This window comes from Equus caballus, chromosome 9, assembly GCF_041296265.1.
Source record: "Equus caballus isolate H_3958 breed thoroughbred chromosome 9, TB-T2T, whole genome shotgun sequence".
NCBI lineage: Eukaryota > Metazoa > Chordata > Mammalia > Perissodactyla > Equidae > Equus > Equus caballus.
The window spans coordinates 2,542,984-2,563,079 of NC_091692.1; the positions used below are offsets into that span (position 1 = coordinate 2,542,984).

General features: G+C 40.8%; 1 protein-coding gene across 26 annotated transcripts in view; it reads right to left on the minus strand.

Annotated features, from left to right (window-relative positions):
• WWP1 (WW domain containing E3 ubiquitin protein ligase 1) overlaps positions 1 to 20,096 on the minus strand; it is a 106,622-nt gene that overhangs the window by 85,573 nt on the left and 953 nt on the right. For 10 of the 26 annotated variants that reach the window (XM_023648362.2, XM_070222057.1, XM_070222062.1 and 7 more), the window contains one exon: positions 3,034 to 3,129. The exons of 5 other annotated variants lie outside the window; for them this stretch is intronic. The gene's annotated coding sequence lies outside the window, so the exon portion shown is untranslated. Of the gene's footprint in view, positions 1 to 3,033; positions 3,130 to 3,789; positions 3,864 to 4,314; positions 4,498 to 5,424; positions 5,583 to 9,314; positions 9,436 to 20,096 lie in introns of those variants that run through there. 11 more of the 26 variants (XM_070222040.1, XM_070222048.1, XM_070222039.1 and 8 more) reach the window with 5 other exon arrangements.

Sequence of the window (20,096 nt, forward strand, 5' to 3'; positions counted from 1 at the left end):
TCGGTGGCCCAGGGTTTCGCTGGTTCGGATCCTGGGCGTGGACATGGCACCGCTCATTGGGCCACCCTGAGGTGGCATTCCACATGCCACAACTAGAAGGACCCACAACTAAAAATATACAACTATGTATCGGGGGACTTTGGGGAGAAAAAGGAAAAATTAAAAAAAAAAAAAGACTAATGAAGGGTAAATAAAACAAAACGGGGAGCCCCCACCAGACCAAGGCATGTAAGGACACACTCAGGTGACAGATGTAGGCAACGCAATCTGTGAGAAAACAGAGACAATTAAACGGTCCTGAAACAATTTACGTGGAAAAAATCAAAGTGGATCCCCACGTCACATCATATGCAAAATCAATTCAAGATGGACTAGTGATGTAAATAGGAAAGGCAAACTCGAAAATTTTTAGAAGAAACTACAGCAGAAAACTATCGTTTTGTGTCTTCCCAGAATGGAAGCAATTCTTAAACAAGCATACTAACCAAAGAAGAAAAGACAGAATATTTCGCCTATGTGGAAATCCAGAACTTCTGTTCACAGTAAGACATCACTCTGAAAACTAAGACACGGCACAAACTGAGAGATATTTGCAAAATGTAAAACTCATTAAAGATTAATATTTAAATTATGTAAGAACTTCTATAAAAATAAGAAAAAGACAACAGAGTAGGGAAATGGGCAAAAAAAACATGAGCAGGGCTTTTACAAACAAGGAAACTTGTAATGCAAATAAATACGTGAGAAGACGCAGAATCTTATTATTCAGCAGAGAAATACAAGTTAAGACCACAGAAGATGTTATTTTAACACTCACAAACATCGTAAAAACTAGGAATTTTGAGAGTACCAAATAATGGGGAAAAAGTGGCACAGTTGTGGCTGTCGTACACTGCTGGGAGGTGTTTAAATCGGTAGAATTGTTGGAAAACCGGCTGGTGTTACAATGTAAAGCTGAACATCTGCATGTCATTCAATGAGCAATTCTAGATACACACTGTAAAAATTTCTGTACCTGTGTGCCAAGTATAAGCATTCCTCACAACAACAACAGGAAAAATACTGCAATGTCCACTGGTAGAAAAATGGTTAAATGAATTAGGCTCACACACAATGGAGCATTATGCAGCAGTGGTTATTATGACCTCATCCTTTCCTACGCGTTTCCCTTGAAAACGCCATAATTCCACGATTGAAAAAGAAATCCAGAAACACGGAGCAGCGTGGATCCTAAGTTTCAAAAGCATATACAATCGACAATGGAATGAAGCCCCTGAAGAAGTGCTGAGGCCAAAGGACAACTGAATGACAAGTTGTCACGCCTCCAGGGAGCACACTCCGAGTCTAACGGAAACACTTCTGCACAAACTGAAGACACCAGTGTGTGGAAAGGTTTCTGCTACATGTCCATGCTCTGGATAAGGAGCTTTATTTTCTATGCCATACAATAATATCGACAGGCCGAATATAAGTCTCCATGACTTTTTTTCTTGTTTTAAATTTGCACACTGAGATCTTTCTATGTATTCTTTTTTTTTTTTTTGAGGAAGATTAGCCCTGAGCTAACATCTGCTGCCAATTCTCCTCTTTTTGCTGAGGAAGACTGGCCCTGAGCTAACATCCATGCCCATCTTCCTCTACTTTATATGTGGGACGCCTGTCACAGCATGGCTTGTCAAGTGGTGCACAGGTCCACACCTGGAATCCGAACTGGTGAACCCCAGGCCACCTAAGAGGAGTGCAGGAACTTAATCACTGAGCCACCAGGCCAGCCCCTATGTATTCTTTTATGATGCTTGAATATTTTCTTTGAAATATATAAAGATTCATAAATTAGATATTCCTCTAATAAAATACCATTTGTTCAAGCTTTAAAAAGCCTACAAACAGAACAATTATGAAACCTAAAACAAAAAAATATATTTGTGATACTATTTTTTAGAAAAAGAGGAGGAGATTAAAAAAATAAACCTATTTAGAACAGCAGATCATACAAAGGTCGGGGAAAGAACAACATGGGGTTGCAGAGGCGCTCACAGGTAGCTCTAACTGTGAGGGTACTGACCGAGCTCTTAAGTCGAGCGGGTGGTTCACAAATGTTTGTTTTTATTATTAATTTCCATATGTTACATATTATTGAGTATGTTCAAATTACAGAATTTTAAAAAACTTCAAGAAGGCAAGGAAGTAGATACAGGAACGCTGGGATCACTAATCCATCAAGTGGGATGGTGAGGGACTACGTGTGTAGCCCGGGAAGGACAGGAAGGCAAAGGCACAGTGTTCCCACAGATGGTGTGCAAGAACCAGTCGTCCAGGAAGACGACGCTCCTTCCTCTGGGCGGTAAATGAGGGGCCTGAGCACAGGTGGAGGTAGATGAAAAAAAACCGAAGGACTTTACCAGCGAATTAGACAGAAAGGTAACTGCTGAGAACAAAGGAGACAAACAGGCACAGGATGAGCTAAGAATTTTAAAGTTTAAAACACTACCCAGGTTGGCAAACAGAGACAACCAAGCAGAAGACTGTTCGGTCTACTGCTTGACCATCTTTCCTTCCCCAGATTCCCACCAAGCTATTCCTCCCTTTGTGTACAGACACCGGCCCTCAGAGGCAGGAGTGTAGGCCTCTGGCAACAGTAACCGCAAATCTAAAGTACAACGCATGACACAGACGGTGCAAAAATGGGACCACCTTGCTGAAAAAGGAAGATACACGGGAGAAAAAATTATCACTGTCAACACACAGTTAGTTCCCATGCTCCCTTTAACCACAGAAGGGTGTGGCATTTAAAATATAAGGTAGCCTTGTTATACATATTCTTTAATCCGAGCATTACAGTAACACTGTCTGAGTAGGGGGTCTGCTCCCATCTTTCAGATGGGGAAATCGAGCCTCCTGAGTGTTAAAGTCTACAGCCATATATTTTATGACAGGGTGTTACTCGGTCGACATGGGCATAATTAACAGTCAACACGTATGGAGTTTGACTGTTAAACATAGTTTTAATTAAAAAAAAAGGGAATCACTTACTATGTACCAGGAACTGTACTAGACACTGAGGATATAAAGATGAGTAAGACACGATTCCTTCTTCCAAGGCGCTCATAGTCTAGCGAGGAGGAAAACCTGTAAACAAATAGACAGCTTTCAGTGTGACAGCTCCTCCCACAGATGCAGAATGTACAGCAGCACACCTGGGGCACCAGAAAGTGGGTAACCCACCCTACAGGAATCAGGAAGATCTTCACAGGGAAGATAACCTTGAATAAATGGTCCTGGAGTGTAATCCTTCAAGAGAGAACTAGGGCAGGCAGGGAGCATTCGGAGAACCTTGGAAAGGCCGGAAAACAGAATTGAGGATGGTGTAGGGTGATGAGGCTAACAGGCAAACAGGCGATCTAAACCGTGCAGGCTCCTATGGAAAAGTTTATGAGTTATTCTAAATATACCAAGCACGGTAGTTGAAAGTTTATCCTGAAGGCAACTAATATACACTGACAGGTTTCAATAACAAGAAGTGCATTTTAGAATAACTTTGGCAGCAGTGGGGCTAGATTTAAAATAATGACTTTAATCTGAACCAGAGCACTGGTCGTGTGAAGGGAAAATTCAGGATATGCATGAGATCTTTGGCCAGATGATTATGGGATAGCGGAGGGTTAGAAAGGAGGAGGATTCTGGACAACTGAAACTTCCCACCGCACTCTCTGGGGAGGCGATGGTGCCATGACCAGCAGAGGGAGTAGAAGAGGAGGAGCAAATGGCGGGAGACGATGCGGCACAAACCTTTCAAGAGCCACTCTGGAGTCAGACTATTTCTATTTCATTTCCAATCTGCCCCTTAACAGCGGTGCGACCAACTGTGGCAAAAGACAAAGTCTGAGTTTGCACAAACTTTCAAGCAAATTGGTTATTCATCCAAATGAATTTAAGTCATAACCTCTGCCCAGAGGACACGGTCAGTTTTATGTAAGCTGATTACATCCAGCCCAACCCTTTAAGAATGCCACAGAACTCTATAAAGGTTCACTATTATTCAACTGCAAAGAACAGAAGGAGAGTCCTGGATGTAGACAATAAACAATGTTTCCAGTCCTCCAAAGTTACAGACCTATCAAAGCCTTGCTTACAAGATATATCTCAACTGCCTGCCTACTTCAAGAAGTCATTCTTAAGTCAGAAGCAACATTTTAAAAAAACAAAAACAGATCTGATCCACTCTGCATACTATGCACAGTGTTAAGGCTTGGAAAAGCCAGAGAAATACTGTTACATATCTATCTGCCTGGATCAACTAATAAACATGCTTACCCAGTCTGTAAAGTGGGTGTGGCAAGGACACAAAAACGGTAGAAGAAAAAGTCCCAGCATCAACACTGAGTCTCGTTTTGAAGACAGTATTAATACACAGCAAAGATCTCAATAACAAGACAATGGTACAGGCACATCAATAACAAGATAACAGGTGCCAGTTCAGTCCCCTGAATGTGGAACCTGGAAGACCACAAAGTCTGCATTTAGGCAAAGCTATTTATCAACAGCACAAAATGTAAAAGTCAATGAATGTGGCGAAGATAAAGACAGATGAATTAAGACCAGCCTCCCTTGCCCTAAAATATCCAAGATTTAGCAACTCTAAAGCAGAAAATAAGTATTTCATAAAAACATAAACTACGTAATAGCAGATTTAATCTTAAACAATACAGGATATTACTTCCACATAGAGAGATCATTCATAAAAAGATACTGCTGGTCATTTCAATAAGTTTATAAAATAGGACAATAAACAAGAGGCTGACCAACTCATCCTGACTTGCCCAGGACCATCCAGATTTTAGTCCTGCTCCCTGGGAAACTTCTCAGTTCTGGGCACATCAGGACATTTGGTAACCTGAGTTAACAACGTAATGGCTCTACCTGCATAGACAGCTTTTTTGATGTATCTCAAAAAGATTTTCCTAGTGGAATCCCGTTATAATAAAGCATTATTCTGTTATATTTCACACTTCTGTAAGACCTAAATATTCAGGAAGGGAAAATCAATTTTACAGGGACAACTCATCACTAGGCCTGAACATCACACCACTGGGACCACATGTTGGGAGCAGGGAAGAGGAAGGAACAAGAAGTTTTCTCAGTACCTGGTCTCTCTTAGCCCTCAGAATCGTTCACTTTTACCAAACTCACTCAATAATTACCACTGTGCTCTCCCAAGGATCTAAAGACACTTCCAACTTCCTGAATAGCTTCCTAACACTCAGTCCCACTGTTCTTCCTCACCATCCCACCACGCCATCATCCTCACTCCCCGGTCTCTGCATGTACGCCAACAACTCACTGGCCTTTTATCTTGCCCATCTCCATCCCATCGCCCAGCACAGACGACTGCCCCCTGGACTTGAAGAGCTCTGGTCTGCTCACCACCTGCAAACGGTTCTCCCCACTGCGCTCTCCATTCAGCATCCGTCCTCTTGACTCAGGGCCTCCTTCGTCCGAGTGGCACCGTTCGGCAATCATCACTATGTCTGCATGGCACCTCACAGGTTCAAACTTCCACGGACTTATCTCAGGGAAACAGGCTAAGTGCAATCATTTCCAATTTTAACAATGCAACATTAACATTATTTTTATTCCTATTCTATCTCCCATGGGCCTTTTCCTTCCAGGATCTCTCAACCATTTTGTCTTTCCCTCTACCTTCAAATAAACTTGGTGCTAGGGTCTCAATGTATACTTTTAACTATTTAGGATAGATGCTAGCTGATTTCTTATAAAGTTTACTTGTCCACACTGACGTCTCTGTAAAAAATCACTAATTTAGGGGCCGGTCCCATGGCCAAGTGGTTAAGTTCGAGAGCTCCACTTCGGCGGCCCAGGGTTTCACCAATTCGAATCCTGGGCGCGGACATAGCACCACTCATCAGGCCACGCTGAGGCAGCATCCCACATGCCACAACTAGAAGGACCTACAACTAGAAATACTCAACTACGTACTGGGGGGCTTTGAGAGAAAAAAGAAAAATTAAATCTTTAAAAAAAATATATCACTAATTTAATCCTCTTAAATGCAAAACACAGGAATGTCACCCTCTTGATAATTTACAAGTGCTACTGGGAGAAAAAGAAAAACACTCTTAAACAGTGCCATTCTAGTTTCTTGAAGAGCATTTGCAACATCTAACAGACAAAGGACAATATGGAAGGGGATGCATGGGTACATTTTAACCTCTGACTATAGTTTGGATGTTTATTTTAATCTACAAAAGCCAATCTAATCACAGGATCTCATAACCTCATCTTTCTCTCCTCCATCTTTCTGAACTTTCAATTTGAAAGTTCCTTTTAGTGCACAAGATGTGGCACTTTACGGGAGGAACACAGGAAGCGTTTTTCATGAGAAAAATGTATTTATCTTCAAAATGTCAAATTTCCTAAGTTGGTATTAATACTAAACTCTTATTATTTATTTCCACCCAATTTCAGATTTTAAACCAGAAGTAAATACATTAATTTTTCCCAGGCCTTTTGGTTCTGTTTTCGCTCATCCTCCAATTTTTACCTCTACTTTTCCAGCAACAGAAATCTAGGCCTCTTTCCTTGACTTTTCTTTTTCATATTTATCTCACATCTATCCTTCTGTAAATTCATTCTCTCCCTATTTTTGACCTATCTCACTTTCTTGTGTACAATGAGTTTATATTCAACAGTATTTTTTTATTTTTAAATGTTACTCCTTTCAAACAATTACATGGAAAATCTGCTTTACAATTAACTTATCTCAAAATTTGCCTCTCCTTAGTATATGTATCTGCTGCCACTTCAAGCTAATAAGCCAAAAAAATCTTACATTAAACTGTACCATACACATCACGATTTTGTATTAATTATACAACTGATACAGTAGATTGCTCATAGAGTAATTTCGAGAGCAAGGCGTTCACATAGTTTGGAAATGGTTAAAATTGGCAATAAAAAGGGAACCCAGGGGCTGGCCCCGTGGTGGAGTGGTTAAGTTAGCACGTCCCGCTTCTCCCCCATAAAGTAGAGGAAGATGGGCACGGATGTTAGCTCAGGGCCAGTCTTCCTCAGCAAAAAGAGGAGGATTGGCAGTAGTTAGCTCAGGGCTAATCTTCCTTAAAAAAAAAAAAAAGGGAACCCAGAGAGATCAAGATTTCAGTTAGAAAATTAAATTTTTTTCCCTTCCTCAAATCAACAAACATCTGCATTGTTACTGTTTGCCCCTGAGTGTGGTAGTCAAAAGTCCTGCTGAATTTAACTTAGCCCTCCTCAAATTATTACGGCACACACCCTTCCAACTGCTGCCCATTGACTTCCTGCAATTTACTACCTCGTCACTCTCCACATAAAATTCACGCAATTCACAGAAATTCAAGTCCAATAGCTAGTCAAACTATTTAACTCAATTCTTTTTCTCATTCTAGTTAATTCTAATCAAGTCAATTCTTCATTCTGGGAGCAAGCAAGGTTCCAGCCACAGCACAAAACATGAGCAGAGCCATTTAACTTGCTTCTTATCAAGGCGCTTGCCCCGATTAACGAGAAATAGTTACAATGACCTACCCAAAGCAAAACTAACTACACACCCTTTCAAACAAAATGTGTTTCATATAAACCTAGAGCCAGCAAGAGTTACAGGGTCTTCTTGTCTATACAGAATGCAAATTCCTTCCCAAAAAAGTAATAAATAATCAGAGACTTTGGATGGAAGACCAGAGGCTACGCTGGCAGTAACCACGACACACGGAAGGCCAGGCCAAGGCAGAAGATCAAATATCCAGCCCCTAGCCCAGTGCTCAGCCCTTACTAAATACTCAAAAATGTGTGTTAAATGAAGACTCACAGTTAATAAAACACTTACTGTAGAATTGCTTAGGTTAAAGAAAAAAGTACTTATATAGCACAGAACTGAAACTTTAACCTAAAATATTATTTAAAAACTCCTATACAGGTGGGACTATAACCCAACTATACCCTCTTCCATCTTTGCCCTGCTCATTCTGAGCTCCAGGTCCCTGTCCACCTTACCCATCTGATTTCATCTCCACAGCCCACAGTAAAGGCTCAATATAAAAGTAAAGGACAAATTTACCTAAAACGCTCTCTGGACTTAGTAAATGAGGAAAAACATACTCAAATGTCCAAAAATATACAAACTGGAGAACAGCTCATTAAAGTTGGACACCCTCTAGTCCTAAGTATTCAAAATAATTCAGAAGTCATATGCTAATCCCCAAAGTATGCATCAATTGGACTCTCAAAGTCTGGGGGAAAGATGACTGCTTAAGACACAGTATAAATTTTCCCACAGAAATGTGATAAATGGTGGTAGGATATCAAAACCAAGCCACAAAAGCCAACCCAACCCATAATAGCCAAACCACTGGTACTGTACAAGGAAACCTATTGTTCCAGAGATGCTTCAGAGCCTCCACAAACACCTGTTTGGGTGCATATGCACTGCTCCCACAAAATCAAAGCAAAATGCCAAAATAAATTGCTGACCCTGAGAAAAAGCACCAAAAGCACCTTGTATGGTGCCTGGAACATAGTAAACACTCAATAAATTATAGCTGCTTTTATCCAGAATCCCAGATTTCAAACTTTTGTGTTTATCAAAATAGCTTTATTTTTCTCACTAAACTGTAAATTCCAAGAGTGCAGGACAAACCCTCGCCACTGTACCCACACGCCTCCCTCAAAGCCTGGCACCAGGAGCATTTGACACATACTTGCTCATGAAGGAGACTTAGCATGACTCAACCTCAAAAAGAAGGAAGTAAACACAGGCTTAAAGCCGAACAGCCTTGCTTAGTTTTTAGGTGCTCTTTTAAACGAACTACCATGCTTCTCGAATTGACTTTTTTCCCCTTTAAAGTTCTCATCAAAATGAAAAAAAGTACAAAAATTCATGTAGACAATACTCCTCCAAGAGTCACCAGCTTAGAAAGCACTGTTCTGGACAATAAGCGGTCTCATTAAATGGCTGAATGAGACGGTATCTCAATTTCTCTGGGCCATGGTAATCGGATTAAATAAGAAACGGAGCCCAGAACTATTGAGATTTTCTAGCTTAGAAGTGCTTCTGTAGAAACACTGCATAGTTCATAAAAACATGAAACAGCAGGAATCATCCATAATTGCACCAACCTAACTTGCAACTGCTTTCATTTTTATACCATTATTTTCCTCCAATACACTTTTTTTTTTTACAAAGCTGCAATCCTAGTGCATAAGTCATTTTATTTTCTACTCCCCACCCCCAATTTACAGTAAGAATGCTGATTACAAACCTGATTGAGCCCTTGGCCAGCATCAAGGAACAACTTCAATTCATGCTTACAGTTGTGAAAACATAACTCTGACAATATTCTAGAAGGCCACAAGAGGGTGATGTTGCTCCATAAAATGCCACTTTTAAAAAATATAAACACATTATACCAACTTTCCAAAAAATGAAAATAATAGTTTCTCTCCACGGCAAGTAACAGGTATCAAAAATGTTTGTACTTTGTTAATCGGAAAACATTAGTGAGGAGGAAATACATTCATCAAATTTAGCAGCAACTATCCTAATTTTTAAGCTAAACATTTACGGCTCTTAAAAACAAAACAAAAACAGGATTTGGGCACCATTTTTGTGTCTTTTATCACGCCAATCTTCCCTTCCCTCCCTGCTCCATCCCTTTCCTCCTCAGGTCATCATAAAAAACTGAAATGCATTTTTACTTACCATGTGTTGACTAACTTTATTTTTCCTATTCTTAATTTAGGGAGATGATTCTATTTCTGTTTTTAAAAAACTGATACTAAAATTTATGTCAACAAAGGAAAACTACACCAAAATGGTTATCCAGTACTGAGAACGAGTTTGTCCTTCTCTAACTTGCTATAATTTCTCAATTTCTTATAATGTGCAACGCTATATTTACAATGGCACATTACCAAAACTGAAAGCAAAATATTTTTGCATTTGGTAATTTTCCCCGCACCTTAGTGAACATCAGCAGAAAACAGGTTTCCCACTCCTGTACTGCACAATGCCAATTATGAAAACAAAATTCAAACAACACTGAGCATCTGAAAACTTGGGTTCCAAACTTACAGAATCAAGTTAATATGTAAAAAGAGCTGTGTAAATACTCCCTAGGTGGACGAGTCAGGCGACAGACCATGACTAGCTGGGACCCTGGCCCTGACAAGGGGTGTCTGAGTGACACAGAAACACAGTGGCTCTTAAACCTGGAATCTGCATCAGGTCTCTCACTCCAAAAATAGTAAGAACAGGGACTATTTATTGAGCTCCCATTATTTGTCAGTCATGTTACAAAAAAACTACCTCTAACATCATCAATTAGCCTTCAGAGTCATTATTCTTCCTAGTAACAGATGTGGGAAAAATTGGCTTCAGGAATTTAAGCGAATTGCCCAGGGCCGCAAAACTAGTGGAAGTCAGGATTTTGAACCCAGATCTCTTGAGCTCAAAGCCAATGCTCTTTTAACTACATTTGCACTGCAAAAACAGATATAAAGTAAGAAACGCTGAGCTAAATCCATGCCTTAAAATAAACAGTTTTCTACAGCAACCTGAAGTTTCTACTCTCTTATTTTATCCCTTAAACACTGAAGAACTTCACAGGAGGGCGGCTCTCTGGGGCTTTTAAGCTAATCATTGAAAAGACTTCCTAAAGGCTGAGAGACAACAAGGAATCTTTAACAAGATAATGTGTAAAAGCATAAGAACAGTCACAGTGAAGGAGGTAAGCTGTCGGGACTGTGTCTAATAAATCATTTCCATGTGTTCTGGAAAAACATCCAGGGCAACATAACATTCTTCCCACTTGGGAAGATCAAACTTCATGTAATTAGATTATGTGAAATCTCATATTTCAAAATGACACAACATTTCCATAAATAATTGCTCACTTGTTTCAAAGTGTGGTATTTTAATAATATAACACTTGCTTACTAGACTTTTTCCTTTGAATCCAAAAGTTTTACATGTTTTGGTATTCTTCAGATACACAGTACGTGCCACATCTCATGAAGCAGCAGAAAGCAGAGCCATGAAAGCTTGGAGCTGAAGCTGACCGCTGAGAGGTGATTACACAAAACTTCTGAATGTCAGGCAAACCCAGGCCTGCTGACGAGGCTAGGACTGTCCCGTACTGTGCTGGCCACCAGGCTATCATGGCCCGAAGTCAGTCACCCCTAAGCATTTCCTGAGTATTTTTAAATACGTTAAGGATTCTAATTTACCAGCATTCAAGCAGCCATGGAGATTTGCTAACTCTTCAATTCCAAAGTGCCAATTTCTAGTGCAAGAGCATGTTGGGGGAATGCAATAGAAACAACAGCTTTTAGGGTCAGACCAACCTACTTCCAAACTTCACCTGTACTATCTGTGTACATTTAGCCTCTGAGTCTCAGTTTTCTTAGGTGTAAATTAAGGATACTGGTGTAGTTTTGCGAAGGGGAAAAGAAGTGTTAACGTCAACTGTCGGAAACCAGAATTGTTTCCGGAATCTGGAATACAGAAGGTGCCCATTAAGTGTTAACTTCCTAACAGCCTCCCATTACCACCTTCTCAATTTCTCTGAGGCAGAGAAACTCCAGTATTTTTCTACCACACTTCCACGACCACTCAGAGGACGACAGCAGGTTGAGGAAGGCACTTCAGTCGCATAGCCACGCTGCAAAATGAGAGAGAGCCCCACATCTACAGGAAGCACCAGATCAAAACTACAGTTAAGCACTTGAGAGGAATAGAGTACTGCTAATTTTTTTTGTTGGAAATACACAATTTCAAGATATTTTAAAGCTACTCAAGTATCAGACACAATGTTTACTATTTACAAACTCTCGTCCTAAGAATTTTAAAGCAGGTTGCTAAGTATAAACTGTCATCAGCTATCCTCACTCTTAGAGGAAAACAGTAGAATCCAAAATACACAGAAACTTTCCAAAATGAGATGATCAATGAAGCACCTAAAACTTTATTTATAGAATAATGTAATTCTTCTCAAGTTTAAAATACAGTAAAAATACACAGACGCTACCCTTAATCCACAAATCCCAAATTCAAATAGCTATAAAAATTTAAAGTTCCTTCCTAACTCATTTGGTGGCAAAAACTAAAGTGACCTGTACTCATTTGGCAGCAAAATCTGACCAGATGTGTGGCTATTTACTGTCCTTATTTAACCATACTTAAACACCGGCCAAAGAGAGAAGGACAGGGAGCCGCCCCACACTGCACTGGGCTTTTATGTAATGTAGTATACGGAGTTCATTACCTTTCCAAAATGAAGAAAAAATCAAATTCTGAAACACATCTGACATCAATGACAAGGTATGAGGAACCCATCATAGCGACTATTTACTGAATACTAAGTGTCAGGTTTAAGCCACACTGAGAAATCTATGAATTAGGTATTATCATTACACTTTACAAATGAACACCCAGTTTACACATGATAAAACTAGGGCTTAATCTGAGGTTAACCTGAACAAGGTCACTGAGCAGACAAAAGGCTGGTCTTACTTTAAGGCCTAAACTGTTAAATAGTAAACACTACAGGAAAATTAAATCACAAAGAAAGTTTTAAAGCAAGTTATAATTACCAAAACTTTTAACCTAGAACAATGAAATTCCAGAGTATAATGTAGACTTTCCATGCTGAGAATTCACATCTAAACACTGACATTGTATTTCACAGCTCACAAGACAAAGAGATGAGTTTATTGCTGTTTTCTCCTCAAAGAACTGGTCCCAAAGTCAGTGAAAGCAAACACAAAAACAATAGGCTCTTGAAACAAATACCAACTAATCCTTTCCACTCAAATTCAGAAAGAATCATGGGTTTCGCTTTTTTTTCTTTAAACCACAAAATGTACTAACACGATAAAAATATGGTTGATATAAACATAGGTTAAGTTTTTCCATAAACAGCCCCAATTTAAAGATCTGCTGTTCCAATACAGATAGGCCCCAGGACACAGGCGGGTTTAAGTGATAGATACAGGCTGTCACCACTACTGCCATGAGCAAAAGTCTGAGAAAAGAAGTTCCAAGGTTTGTTTTTTTCAATTTATCGACTTAAATTTAAAGCTTTCTCATGACTTTCTTCCTAAGTCAACGGCCTTAAGCTAAGCAATGGCTTTTCCCCACAAGAGAGAGATCGGAGCCCCCACCCAACTTACTTTCTACCCAAAAGACCAAATTCCAAATTAGACACACTTCAATCAAAACGTCCATTTTTGAGCAGCTTATTTTAGCTAGACAAAGCAATCAGATTATCTCATAATCACAATACCCACCCTAACTGTTTAGGTAGGCATGTTTTAAAAAGAAATATCTTCATTCAGGAGAGTTTCTTCTCCTGGGGCAGTACGAGCCCCTCTGAAGAGGCTGCCCGGGCTGCTCCTCCGCCCACGCCTGCTGCAGTCACCCGGTCGGGTTTCCACAGTTCGTCTGCATCAAGCTCTTGGCAATCATCTTAAGCCTCTTTAAACATCTGAAAGGTTCAGATGTTAAGCTCTCTTTGTATTTACACTGTACACGTGTATTTATTGAACACTAGAGCTTAAAGAAACGGTCTCAGAGAGCACCAGAACTCCAAACTACCAGTGCGGCTTCTACCAATTCTCAAACCAATGTGTGTAAAATCATCTGAGACATTTGTTAAAACGAAGATTCCTGGGGCTGGCCTGGTGATGTAGTGGTTAAGTTGGCGCACTCCACTTTAGCAGCCTGGGGTTTGCCGGTTCGGATCCCAGGTGTGGACCTAGGCACCGCCTGTCAAGCCATACTGTGGTTGGTGTCCTACATATAAAGTGGAGGAAGATGGGCACGGATGTTACCTCAGGGCCAGTCTTCCTCAGCAAAAAGAGGAGGATTGGTAACAAACGTTAGCTCAGGCTTAATCTTCCTCACCAAAAGAACAAAGACGACAAAGAAGATTCCTGAGCTCCACCATCAAGAAGCACACCATAGATCTCGATGGGCGCTCAGGATCTACATGCTCAGCAAACATCCCAGATGACTGTGATGCACAGATGGTGCTCTGACAAACACCGGTCCACACTGCATTTCATGTAATGACGGTGTCAACAGTTTCCTGTTCCCAGATTGCACAGCCAAACCATCGCCGGCTGATACATGGCCAGCTGTGCTGAGTCAGCGTCTTTCTCAAATGCCTTCTTCACCTTTTGGCAACCCATTCTTTAAGTTAAGAGGTGAGATTTGATGTACACACCTGCACATGCCGAAACTCAGCTACAGACGTCTTTGAGAAATGGGTAGCCACTTGTTTGAATTTTCAACATATCAATAACAACGAATTCAGAGCAATAAAAGTGATTTCAGGGCTGCTTACGTCCCAAGAACCACACTTTCTGCTTTGCAAACATTACTTTAATCAATCCTTACAAAAACCCAGAAGGAAGATATGCTTCACATTTTGCAGAAGCTGCTGAGCGACACTGCTATTAACAGCACCGACACACGCCAGCTCGGCCTGACTTGAAGCTGCGGCTCTTACCCACGTGCCAGAAAGCCTCAATTCCTACACGGTAAGAGCAGCGCGATCCAATGTATTTACTTCTAAGGTAAAGTATGTCCTAATTTATACAGAGCAAGTTCATTTGACTAAGTCTCCCCACACTAACTAAACACAAACAAGTTGGGGCTGGTACATGAGTGGAGGAGCCTACTTCAAGTCAGGACTCAACAGTGTGTTTCACCCATCCCATTTAACCCTAATTATGGGTATACTAAACAGTTACCAAAAGAACATGTTTCCCTTAGTTAAATAAAAAGCCATCACACCCACAATTCTGTTAACGCTAGTACATTTTTAAACTACCTGTGTAATTTAGAGCAAGGAGGAGAGCCATAAAGAAACACCTGAAGGTAATTCTATCTGCCCCCTCCTTGCACCCTAGCCCTTCCTATTTATATAAATCGAGTTTCTCAGTACACTCGGTCACCTTCTCCCGTCGCCAGCCAGCGTACTAGATTCAGAAATTTGCAGAGATTTGCACCAGGACGCAGGGGCCCGAGTGTACATGAAATGCTTCAGAAATGCTCCAAATCTACACCTCAATTCTTTAAATAAAATATATTGATTATTCCACTCAGAAGCTATAATGTAATGACAATGGGACACTCATTTTCTTCAATTTTACAGTTAGCCATAACATTACTTAGCAGATAACTTGAACTAAAAAAAAAAGATAGTACTGAGACTAAGATAAACTGCTAGTGAGAGAAGGATAAGTGATGAAGATGAAGTGAGGGAAGCCCAGCTAGCAATCGACGACTCATCTGCTCCCACGACACGCATCCCCTTGCCCCTCCACTGCCTGAGGAGAGAGGACTTCCCTTCCAGCCTCCACGAGGAAGGGGCATTCTCTCCACTACCAGGACTCCTCTCCAAGGAAGAGTGGCTCCTCCCAACCTATCTCAGGACACTACAGATAGGAAATACTATTTCTAAGGCCAGTTAAGGCCAGAGGAACTGGCCAAGGACCCCTGCTACCCTAAATCTCATGCGGGCTAAGGGGCCGGATCCCTGCCTCCCGTGGCCCGTCCTCTGCACAGGGCGCCGACCGAAGTCTGCTGATCCATCTGTGAAACTGGGTACCTCACCGCTGCAGAGCGGCCTGTACTCTGGCCTCTGCACTTCTTAGACTCCACAGCCCTCAAGAAGAGCATGTTGATTGTGCCCCATTATGGCAGCACACTGGGTCAACCCCAGAGGTCCACAGCCCTCAAGTAAAGCATGTTGATCGTGCCCCACTACGGCAGCACACTGGGTCAACCCCAGAGGTCCACAGCCCTCAAGTAGAGCATGTTGATCGTGCCCCATTATGGCAGCACACTGGGTCAACCCCAGAGGTGCACAACGTTCTCTTCTTTTCTACCCAAGGACAGTGCTGGCTATTTCCATCTCTGCAATAAGCCAAATATGCCATCATTTGCACTTTCGACTCGACGTTCCGTCTGACATGCCCAGACTCAAAAGTACTAAAAGTACCAGGAAGCTTAAGTCTCAGCTTCCAAAACAGTTCTCCAGAAGCCCTGTTTTGGTGTAATCCTGGGATTCACGTACTTGTCTACTCCCTTTCCCTTGAATCTGGGCTGGACCTGTGACTTGCTTTAACCAACAGAATGTGGCAGAAATGATGCCGTGCTGGTTTCAAGCCCATGTCTTAAGAAGGCCTGGTCGCTTCTGCTTTCGCACACTTGTGAGCCCTAAGCCACCACAGAAGGCCCGCACCCCAGGAGGAAGGGCCACACAGAGAGGAAGGAGCCCTGAAACTAAAGACTATATGGAGGAAGAGAGAGTAAGAGAAAGAGAGAAGGCCCACAACAGCTGAGCTGCAGCTGAGGCAGCCATCAGAGCGACCACAAGCACAACAACAAACAAGAGGACAGCAGAGCTGTGAGCCCATCTCATCACGGTCGCTGTAAGTCACCTAGCTTTAGGTTGTTTCGTATACAGCAATAAATAACCAAAACAATGCTCACCTGGTTCCCTGTGTTTTTGTATAATCTGTTCAAAATCCAGGGAAAAGGAGTAATTAATTATACTCTCAAATATTCACACAATCTCAGAAGACAACAGTCTACGCCCTTTCTGATGTTAGCGACTCCACTAAACTCCAAGCTCCAAGAAGACAGGCCTCACTCACGTTGTCCTGCCAGCACTGGGCCCCAGCACCCGGCACGGTATCTGGCCCGTGGTGGGTACATCCATATGTGTTCCATTAATATGTGAACAAACAACAGGTTTAAGGAACGTCAAGACAAATGTCAACCTTCCTTATTACTTAGGAATTATCTGACATATGGTTTTACATAATATATTCCAAAAAAAGTTGTTTAAACATATGAATTTGAAGTGTATACTAAGAACTTAATGGTAAATCTTTTTTTTAAAATGAGAAAGTTTTTTATGTAATGGCAAAATCAAGAAATGTCATAATATATACTTTTGGAAGTCAGATCCTGATTTATACGCTCCCAAAACACAAATTTTCATAGACTAGGCTTTTATAAAAAGAGAACAAATTTCATCTGTAAAAACAGCTGAATTAAAATCAACACATTTTCAAAAGGAAATTAATACATACATTTCACCAGTGTACTTTCTCAGACAAAAAAAAATCAACTTCCGTTTTTTCCCTGATGGAAGAATAACCATTCTGTGATAAATACTTACAAATTTCAATATCACCTACCAAAGCCACTGCAATGAGATTACCATTTTAACACAAAGGAGGAAACAGAAGTTCAGATCTACATAGTACAGAAGTTTAACACAGATTCCAAACAGGTAAATTTAAACCCCTCACATACAGCCTTCAGTTAAATTTCCACTGTCGATGAAAAGTCAGTGGGAAAAGAATACTGACCTAGGAACAAAAATATGGGTTTAGCTCTGGGTCTAATTTTAGCCACTTACCAACCATATACTGTGGAAATTTAACTTTTTATAACTTTGAGCCTCAGTGTATTCATCTAAAAAGCAATGATTATCTCCTGACACACTAGTGCTGAGTTGTCAAAAGAATCCAATGATAAAGTCTATGGAGCCACTATGAAAAAATGTAAAATGCTACACTAATACATGACACTCTTCTTAACACCAGCAGAGTAAAAAATCACCTATGTCTGTGCTTTCATTAGACATTTTTCCTCCACTAAGCATTAGTAACCAGGTCCTTCAACATCACTATAAAGGCCAATTTATTTGTTTTTCCACTGCTTGATAAATTACATGATATTTTTATAAAGAGTAAAAAAGACCCTAGTCTTTCTCATCATCATGGAATCAGTTTCTAGAGCTATAAAAGATACCAAGTAATAACTTGTTCTGGTTCCCTACCAGGAAGATAATCTTACAGGTGCAGAAAAGTGAACTGTTTACTAATCAAATTAGGCTTTAACCATACTAGGGAGAGTGAGTTTCTTAACGCAAAGAAAAAGTTCACTGGCAGGACCCCGCACTTGATTTATTTTGTAAAGTGTCCATTTTTACTTGATACAGGATTCCTGGATGGAGTACTCTTAAGTAAGGCAAACATGAACAGAGAAGAGAAAAGTTCTTGAAGCTTCTTATCTCACTCCACATCCCTCCTCCGCTGCCAACCCAAACTGAGCAAAGGAAGTAAGTACGTAAATGACTGCTCTGATATTGCCGTCTGCTCTCCATCCACCCAATCCACCCCTCAGCCTCACCAGCAATCTCACACATGGAAAACAAGAAGGGTAGAGACAGTCCAATGAAAATCTAAGACCCTTGAATCGCAAAATGTTAAGAACTAGAAGGACTCTCCCAGGATACTAGTCCTTACTGACGAGATCATTTAAAGGCAGTAACTATAGCCAATTGATGGTAAGTCAGTTGCATTCATCTTCCCACAAGGAAAACCCTCATTGCCAATCAACTCTTGATTCCACTTTACCCGCTGGCTAACTGAAACACTTAGGGCAAATCATTTAACCTCTTGGGCTAGTTTGTTCTCCAATATAATAGCAAATAACATAAGGTAGTCCAAATTCTCTGTAAAGTGTAAAGCACAACACAAGTGTAAGGAGGGGGATACCGTCTCTAGATGTATTTACAGTCTGTCTCTACAGTAGCGGTTCTTAGCAATAAGTGGAAGAATCTGAAGGTTCTATTGTTTTAAAAAGCCCCCCGGTAATTCTGAGAGCAGCTCCCAGCCCAATCCACTGCCCCATGGGTTCCCCGGATGAGCTTCAGGTGGTCCATGGAATCCCCCTAAAATTATATCCAGAAAGCACAGGTGCATACGGAAATTTTCCAGGTCAGCACATTTCTTTAGTTTCAAGGGTTAGTAAAGCTGAGAACCACTGCTGTACAGTAACACACACATGCCAAAGATAAAGTTTCCATGGATGTTCCAAATGGTACCACTATTCTCCCAATCAACCTGGATCAGAATCTCAGCTATTTTTCCTTTCTTTTTTTTCCTCTCTCATCAAATTCTGTCTACTCTACTTCCTTCCTCCTTTCCAGTCCTCTTATTAGCACCACAGTTCACACCCTCACTACCTACAACCACAGCAATCAAGGTCTTCCTACCCCAGGTTCTCTCTACTTCAATTCACACTACCCACTGCTGCCAGATTAAGCCTCTGAAAACAAGGCTGTAATCATTTCATTCCCAACTCAAAAGTCATCTGTAAGCCCCCAACCAAGGTCATTAGCCTGGCATTAAAAAAATCATAAACTAGACCAAATTCTTACTTCAAGCTTTATCCTTTCTACTGATACAAATACCTTATGTCCCATCCAACATAATTACCTGCTTCCCCCTGAATGTTTGAACTCTGTGCTCTTAGCACCTTCTCTCTGCTCGGATTACCTTTCCCAGCCTATCAAAAGTCAGTCGTAAACTATAACAACCTCAATAAAAGAAAATTTTTTTAGAAAGTCACAGTCATCCTTCAAAACAAAGATTTCAGAAGCCAGCTCTACGAACTAACCCCATCTTGCCAAACAAGATGCGGGTGAATTCTGGATGAAACTTAACTATATACGAAAAGACAAACAAGGCATTTGTGTACAGTCCTGCCTGCCTAACTAGTCCGGGACAGCAGAAACTGTTATCATCTTCATCTTTATATTCCCCAAAATACCTCACACAGTCATGCAGCAGCCGCTTAACAATTGTGCAAGGTCGCAAAAGAAATTTCAGCCTTCACAGGGTAAACAGCAAAGATTACTATTTCTTTGGAGGCAAAAACCTCAGTGACATCCTGTATCATGGGAGGCTTCCAAAAAAACGTAACTCTTAAGTTACCGCTTTTCAAAGCCCTGGTGTCGTAGGTCTTATGAACAGCTTTGCATTTTAAGGGAAAAACTACCTGGAAATGTCAATAAGCCACGTCCCAAAGAACTATTCCACGCACTTTACACTTCTCAATTTGACTACCTCCCAACACTTGGCCACTAAGTTTTCGCTTGAAAAAATATTAACTTCTTATGGAGAGTGATAATTTCCAGCCACAGACAATGTACTACTTTATGGCTAAAAACAAG